The 8,016-nt window shown below is 38.2% G+C and overlaps 1 pseudogene; it reads right to left on the bottom strand.

The window, feature by feature from the left end:
* Window positions 1-859: 859 nt before the first annotated feature.
* On the bottom strand, window positions 860-1,794 carry LOC127690065 (olfactory receptor 145-like; annotated as a pseudogene).
* Window positions 1,795-8,016: the final 6,222 nt, after the last annotated feature.

Below are 8,016 nucleotides of genomic sequence, written 5' to 3'. Positions count from 1 at the left end.
GTTAGAAGCAACAACTTGTTTCTATACCAAAAGGAGTAGGATAAAGAAGAGAATCAAAATAATGCTATTTAAAATAGCATTATATTTCCTCAATGCACAGCCAAGTTCCAAAAGTGAACTGTTATCCAAATATTGTCTTAGGGAAATGACATTTAAAATGCAGTAAATAGATTCCATATTAAAAACTGCTAGACTTGAAATCACAATTAATAGATTACCCTGAACTTAATATTTAAGTCTTAATATTTAAGACTAAGGGTCTCTGATCTCATTTAACTCTATATCCTTGCTCATCTCTCTCTCTCTCTCTCTCTCTCTCTCTCTCTCTCTCTCTCTCACACACACACACACACACACACACACACACACACACACACACACGGAGAGTGAGACACACACATGTATGTATATAAAAACCTATATATATATGAAGGTATTTCTTTACAATATTAATATGATTATTATGATTAAAGAAAGTTTGGTGTTACATATTTAGTCGGTATTGAAACAAGTGAATAATAAAACAGTCATTTAAATGAGACATAATTAAAGAATATTGTCCAATATGATATTGACTAACCATTTTTATTTTATTTAAGCACTGGCAAACCATTTTTTTTCAGAGCAAATTCTATAACCATTTTAAAAAGGCATTAATTAATAATGACTAATTTCAAAATGTTTAAATTCTGAAATTACACATGACAGCAGTGTCGAAGCAAAGAAAACATTCACCAAGAATTTGGACAGAAAAATATAAATTACCAAACTAAACTGGAAAACTAAGACAGCTAAGGAAGTTCTACATGAAGAAAATCTTTGATCTCTCACAATGTTCACAAAGATAATAAGTTTATCACTAAAATTTTCTACTGCTAAAAGTTTTTCTCAGGGAAAGTTTAACATCTTTATTTCTCAAGCTATAGATTATAGGATTCATCATGGGCACCACAATGGTATAGAATACAGTAGACACTTTTCCCTCATTCAAAGATCCAACTGAGGAGGGTTTTAGGTACATAAATTCACATGACCCATAAAACAGGGAAATGGCGATTATATATGAACTGCAGGTGCTGAAGGCTTTCCATCTGCCCCCGGTGGATTTTATTTGGAGGATATTAGAGAGGATGAAGCCATAAGAAATAAAAATGACAATACAGGGTACAGTGATATCTTCCCCCCCCCCATAATGAAAATCTCTACCTCATTTACATAGGTGCTTGTGCAGGAGAGCTGCATCAAAGGCAGAACATCACAGAAGTAGTGGTTGATGATGTTCCCATCACAGAATGTTAGTCTCAGTATGCATACAGTATGGATCATGGCATCAGAAATACCCATCAAATATGAGCCAAGCATAAGATAGGAACAGACTTTAGGGGACATGGCAACATTATACATGAGTGGATTGCAGATAGCTGCATAGCAGTCATAGGCCATTGCTGTCAGGACATTACTTTCAGAGATGCCAAAAAAACAGAAGAAGTAGAGTTGAGTCATACATCCTGCAAAATCAATAATATTCTTCATTAGTACAAAGTTTATCAGCATTTTGGGTGTAACAACTGAAGAATAGCAGAGGTCTATGAAGGACAGATTAAAGAGGAAAAAGTACATAGGAGTGTGAAGGTGAGAGTTTAGCACAATTAGAAGGATCAAGGTCAAATTCCCAAAGGCAGTTATCATATACATTACTAGGAAAACTAAGAACAATGGTACTTGGAGGTCAGGGTTATCTGTTAAACCCAAGAGAATGAATTCTGTTACCAAAGAGCCATTTGTCAGGACCATTCTTCTCTAATAGAAACTGTGGAGATAAAAATGAAACAGTAAAAGTAAAGCGTCACAGGAAATTTACGATAGTTTGTTCTCCCATACATATGACACATATGCTGGAAATGCCTCAAAATCCCTTGCCTGCTTGCTTGAGTCTATAGGAGAGTAAGTCAGGAAATGTTAAGAGGTAAATGATTCTGTTAAAAAAATTAAGATTCAGTTCTGGAGACCGAGTGTTCAATATGTTAATAATACTTAACAATGCTTTGAAAACACTTGAATCTGAACACATTACATCTTACAATTTTCTATTCTTTTTTTTTTTTTTTTTTTTTTTTGTAGAGCTTAATTTCCTGTGTAACTTACTTTGTTTATTTCAGACCTGGATTCGAATGCATTGCTCTACCAATACAGGGCAATTTAGCGTTCAGATTATTTATTTAAGGTGCAGTTCTTAACTTTGACCACCAAGAGGCGCAACTGCTCCACACATGAAAACAGACTTGCTCTAGAAGACACTGATTTAAAACTAAAACCATCATCCTCACTACCTGCTTGATTCTTTTTTTTTAAATTTTTTTATTAGATATAATTTATTTACATTTCAAATGATTTCCCCTTATCTAGCCCCACACTCCCCGAAAGTCCTGTAAGCCCCCTTCTCTTCCCCTGTCCTCCCACCCACCCCTTCCCACTTTCCCGATCTGGTTTTGCCGCATACTGCTTCACTGAGTCTTTCCAGAACAAGGGGCCACTCCTCCTTTCTTCTTGTACCTCATTTGATGTGTGGATTATGTTTTGGGTATTCCAGTTTTCTAGGTTAATATCCACTTATTAGTGAGTGCATACCATGATTCACCTTTTGAGTCTGGGTTACCTCAATTAGTATGATGTTCCTAGCTCCATCCATTTGCCTAAGAATTTCATGAATTCATTGTTTCTAATGGCTGAATAGTACTCCATTGTGTAGATATACCACATTTTTTGCATCCATTCTTCTGTTGAGGGATACCTGGGTTCTTTCCAGCATCTGGCAATTATAAATAGGGCTGCTATGAACATAGTAGAGCATGTATCCTTATTACATGGTGGGGAATCCTCTGGGTATATGCCCAGGAGCGGTATAACAGGATCTTCTGGAAGTGAGGTGCCCTGTTTTTGGAGGAACCGCCAGACTGTTTTCCAGAGTGGTTGTACCAATTTGCAACCCCACCAGCAGTGGAGGAGTGTTCCTCTTTCTCCACACCCTCTTCAACACCTGCTGTCTCCTGAATTTTTAATCTTAGCCATTCTGACTAGTGTAAGATGAAATCTCAGGATTGTATTGATTTGCAGTTCCCTAATGACTAATGAGGTTGAGCATTTTTTTAAGATGCTTCTCCGCCATCCGAAGTTCTTCAGGTGAGAATTCTTTGTTTAACTCTGTACCCCATTTTTTAATAGGGTTGTTCGGTTTTCTGGAGTCTAACTTCTTGAGTTCTTTATATATATTGGATATTAGCCCTCTATCTGATGTAGGATTGGTGAAGATCTTTTCCCAATTTGTTGGTTGCCGATTTGTCCTCTTGATGGTGTCCTTTGCCTTACAGAAACTTTGTAATTTTATGAGGTCCCATTTGTCAATTCTTGCTCTTAGAGCATACGCTATTGGTGTTCTGTTCAGAAACTTTCTCCCTGTACTGATGTCTTCAAGGGTCTTCCCCAGTTTCTTTTCTATTAGCTTCAGAGTGTCTGGCTTTATGTGGAGGTCCTTGATCCATTTGGATTTGAGCTTAGTACAAGGAGACAAGGATGGATCAATTCGCATTCTTCTGCATGCTGACCTCCAGTTGAACCAGCACCATTTGTTGAAAAGGCTATCTTTTTTCCATTGGATGTTTTCAGCCTCTTTGTAGAGGATCAAGTGGCCATAGGTGTGTGGGTTCATTTCTGGATCTTCAATCCTGTTCCATTGATCCTCCTGCCTGTCACTGTACCAATACCATGCAGTTTTTAACACTATTGCTCTGTAGTATTGCTTGAGGTCAGGGATACTGATTCCCCCAGACTTTATTTTGTTGCTGAGAATAGTTTTAGCTATCCTGGGTTTTTTGTTGTTCCAGATGAATTTGATAATTGCTCTTTCTAACTCTGTGAAGAATTGAGTTGGGATTTTGATGGGTATTGCATTGAATCTGTATATTGCTTTTGGCAAAACGACCATTTTAACTATATTGATTCTACCGATCCATGAGCATGGGAGGTTTTTCCCATTTTTTGAGGTCTTCTTCCCTTTCCTTGTTCAGAGTCTTGAAGTTCTTGTCATACAGATCTTTCACAAGTTTGGTAAGACTCACCCCATGATACTTTATACTGTTTGTGGTTATTGTGAAGGGGGTAATTTCCCTATTTTCTTTCTCAGCCTGCTTATCCTTTGAGTATAGGAAGGCCACTGATTTGCTTGACTTGATTTTATAACCTGCCACTTTGCTGAAGTTGTTTATCAGCTATAGGAGCTCTTTAGTGGAGTTTTTTGGGTCACTTAGGTAGACTATCATGTCGTCTGCAAATAATGATAGTTTAACTTCTTCCTTTCCAATTTGTATCCCTTTGACCTCCTTATGTTTTCGAATTGCCTGAGCCAGTACCTCAAGTACAATACTGAAAAGATAGGGAGAAAGGGGGCAGCCTTGTCTGGTCCCTGATTTCAGTGGGATTGCTTCAAGTTTCTCTCCATTTAGTTTGATACTGGCTACCGGTTTGCTGTATATTGCTTTTACTATGTTTAGGTATGGGCCTTGAATTCGTGTTCTCTCCAAGACTTTAATCATGAAAGGATACTGAATTTTGTCAAATGCTTTTTCAGCATCCAATGTAATGACCATGTGGTTTTTTTCTTTGAGTTTGTTTATGTAGTGGATTGCAATGATGGATTTCCGTATATTGAACCAACCCTGCATTCCCAGGATAAAGCCTACTTGATCATGGTGGATGATCGTTTTGATGTGTTCTTGGATTCGGTTGGCAAGAATTTTATTGAGTATTTTTGCATCGATGTTCATAAGGGAAATTGGTCTGAAGTTCTCTTTCTTTGTTGGATCTTTGTGTGGCTTTGGTATCAGAGTAATTGTGGCTTCATAGAAGGAATTGGGTAGTGTTCCTTCTGTTTCTCTTTTGTGGAATAGTTTGAAGAGTATTGGTGTTAACTCTTCTTTGAAGGTCTGATAGAATTCTGCACTGAAACCATCTGGTCCTGTGCTTTTTTTGGTTGGAAAACTTTCTATGACTCCTTCTATTTCTTTAGGCATTATGGGACTGTTTAGATGGTCTAGTTGGTCCTGATTTAATTTTGGTATTTGGTATCTGACAAGGAAATTGACCATTTCCTCCAGATTCTCCAGTTGTGTTGAGTACAGGCTCTTGTAGTAGGATCTGATGATTTTTTGGATTTCCTCAGTTTCCGTTGTTATATCTCCCTTTTCATTTCTAGGTTTGTTAATTTGGATACTTTCTCTGTGCCCTTTGGTCAGTCTGGCTAAGGGTTTATCTATCTTGTTGATTTTCTCAAAGAACCAGCTCAAGGTTTTGTTGATTTTTTGTATGGTTCTCTTTGTTTCTACTTGATTGATTTCAGCCCTGAGTTTGATGATTTCCTGCCTTCTACTCCTCCTGTGTGAAATAGTTTCTTTTTGTTCCAGGGCTTTCAGGTGTGTCTTTAAGCTGGTAATGTATGCTCTCTCCATTTTCTTTTTGGAGGCACTCAGGGCTATGAGTTTTCCTCTTAGCACTGCTTTCATTGTGTCCCATAGATTTGGTTATATTGTGTTTTCATTTTCATTGTGTTCTAAAAAGTCTTTAATTTCTTTCTATATTTCTTCCTTGACCAATGTATCATTGAGTAGAATATTGTTCAGTTTCCACGTGTATGTGGGTTTTCTGTTGTTTTTGTTGCTATTGAAGACCACTTTTACTCCATAGTGATCTGATAGGAGGCATGGGATTAGTTCAATCTTCTTATATTTGTTGAGGTCTGTCTTGTGACCAATTATATGGTCGATTTTGGAGAAGGTACCCTGAGGTGCTGGGAAAAAGGTATATTCTTTTGTTTTAGGATAGAATGTTCTATATATATCTCTTAAATCTAATTGGTCCAAAGCTTCAATTAGTTTCATTGTGTCCCTGTTTAGTTTCTGTTTTCCTGATCGGTCCGTTGAGGAAAGTGCAGTGTTGAAGTCACCCACAATTATTGTGTTAGGTGCAATGTGTGCTTTGAGTTTTAATAAAGTTTCTTTTACAAAAGAGGGTACCCTTGCATTTGGAGCATAGATGTTCAGGATTGAGAGTTCTTCTTTTTGTAGTTTTCCTTTGACCAGCAAGAAGTGTCCCTCAGAGTCTCTTTTGATGACTTTGGGTTGAAAGTCAATTTTATCTGATATTAAAATGGCTACTCCAGCTTGTTTCCTGAGACCATTTGCTTGTAAAATTGTCTTCCACCCTTGTACTCTAAGGTAATGTTTGTCTTTGACCCTGAGGTGTGTTTCCTGTAAGCAGCAAAATGTAAGGTCCTGTTTACGTATCCAGTCAATTAGTCTGTGTCTTTTTATTGGGGCATTAAGTCCATTGATGTTAAGAGATATTAAGGAATAGTGATTGTTACTTCCTATCATTTTTGACGTTATTTTTTAAATTTGATTGCTTAACTTCTTTTGGGTTTGATGAAAGTTTACTCTCTTGCTTTTTTCAGGGTGAAGTTTCCCTCCTTGTATTGGTATTTTCCTCCTATTATCCTTTGTAGGGCTGGGTTTGTGGATAGATATTGGGTAAACTTGGTTTTGTCATGAAATATCTTAGTTTCTCCATCTATGGTGATTGAGAGTTTTGCTGGAAATAGTAGTTTTGGTTGGCATTTGTGTTCTCTTAGAGTCTGCATGAGATCTGCCCAGGACCTTCTAGCCTTCGTAGTCTCAGGTGAAAAGTCTGCTGTGATTCTGATAGGTCTTCCTTTATATGTTACTTGGTCTTTTTCTCTTACTGCCTTTAATATTCTTTCTTTGTTTAGAACATTTGGTGTTTTGGTTATTATGTGACGGGAAGTAATTCTGTTCTGGTCCAGTCTGTTTGGAGTTTTGTAGGCTTCTTGTATATTCATGGGCATCTCTCTCTTTAGGTTAGGGAAGCTTTCTTCCATAATTTTATTGAAGATATTTGCTGGCCCTTTAAGTTGTAAATCTTCACTCTCATCTATGCCTATAATCCTTAGGTTTGGTCTTCTCATTTTGTCCTGGATTTCCTGGATATTTTGGGTTACAAGCTTTTTGCATTTTGCATTTTCTTTAACTGTTGAGTCCATGGTTTCTATGGAATCTTCAGCATCTGAGATTCTTTCTTCTATCTCTTGTATTCTGTTGTTGATATTTGCATCTCTGTCCCCTGATTTCTTCCCAAGGATTCCTATCTCCAAAGTTGTCTCCCTTTGAGTTTTCTTAGTTGTTTCTACTTCTGATTTTAGATCCCCGATGGTTTTTCTTAGTTCCTTCACTTGCTTGTTTGTGCTTTCCTGTAATTCTTTAAGAGATTTTTGTGTTTCCTCTTTCATGACCTTAGGCTGTTGACAAAAGATCTCCTGTATTTCTTTAAGTGTTTTTTGCGTTTCCTCATTGTTGGCTTTTGTATTCTCCTGGATTTCTTTCAATGATTTTTGTGTTTCCCTTGCAAGGGCTTCTATCTTTTGATCTATTTTCTCCTGAATTTCTTTAAGTATGTCCTTCATGTGTTCCTGTACCAGCATCATGACCAGTGATTTTAAATCCAAATCTTGTTTTACTGGTGTGATGGGGTATCCAGGACATGCTGGTAGAGGAGAATTGGGTTCAGATGTTGCCATATTGCCTTGATTTCTGTTAGTGACGTTCCTGCGTTTGCCTTTTGCCATCTAGTTCTCACTGGTGTTAGTTGGTCTTGTCAGTGCTGGACTCACCAGTGCAAACTGCCCTTTCCCAGTTGGCCTCTGGTGCACAGCTTACCTCCTGCATGACCTGTAGACAGGGTGCTGCTGCCCAGGCTGTTCAGATCCAGAAGCAGGCAACGGAAGGCTCCCGCTGGGGCGCGCTGGATTCACCAGAGCACACCGACTTTTCCCTGCTGGCCACTCAGAAGCCCCTCTAGCCTGTTGCAGAACCTGGAGATGTGGTACAGCTGCCCAGGCTGATCTGGATCTGGAAGCGGAGAGAGTTGAGCTGAGGGCTCCCGCCTGACGCC

The sequence above is a fragment of the Apodemus sylvaticus genome, chromosome 7 (genome assembly GCF_947179515.1).
Source record: "Apodemus sylvaticus chromosome 7, mApoSyl1.1, whole genome shotgun sequence".
Classification (NCBI taxonomy): Eukaryota; Metazoa; Chordata; class Mammalia; order Rodentia; family Muridae; genus Apodemus; species Apodemus sylvaticus.
The sequence above is the reverse complement of the archived record's forward strand: the minus strand, read 5'-3'. Positions and strand labels throughout refer to the sequence as shown.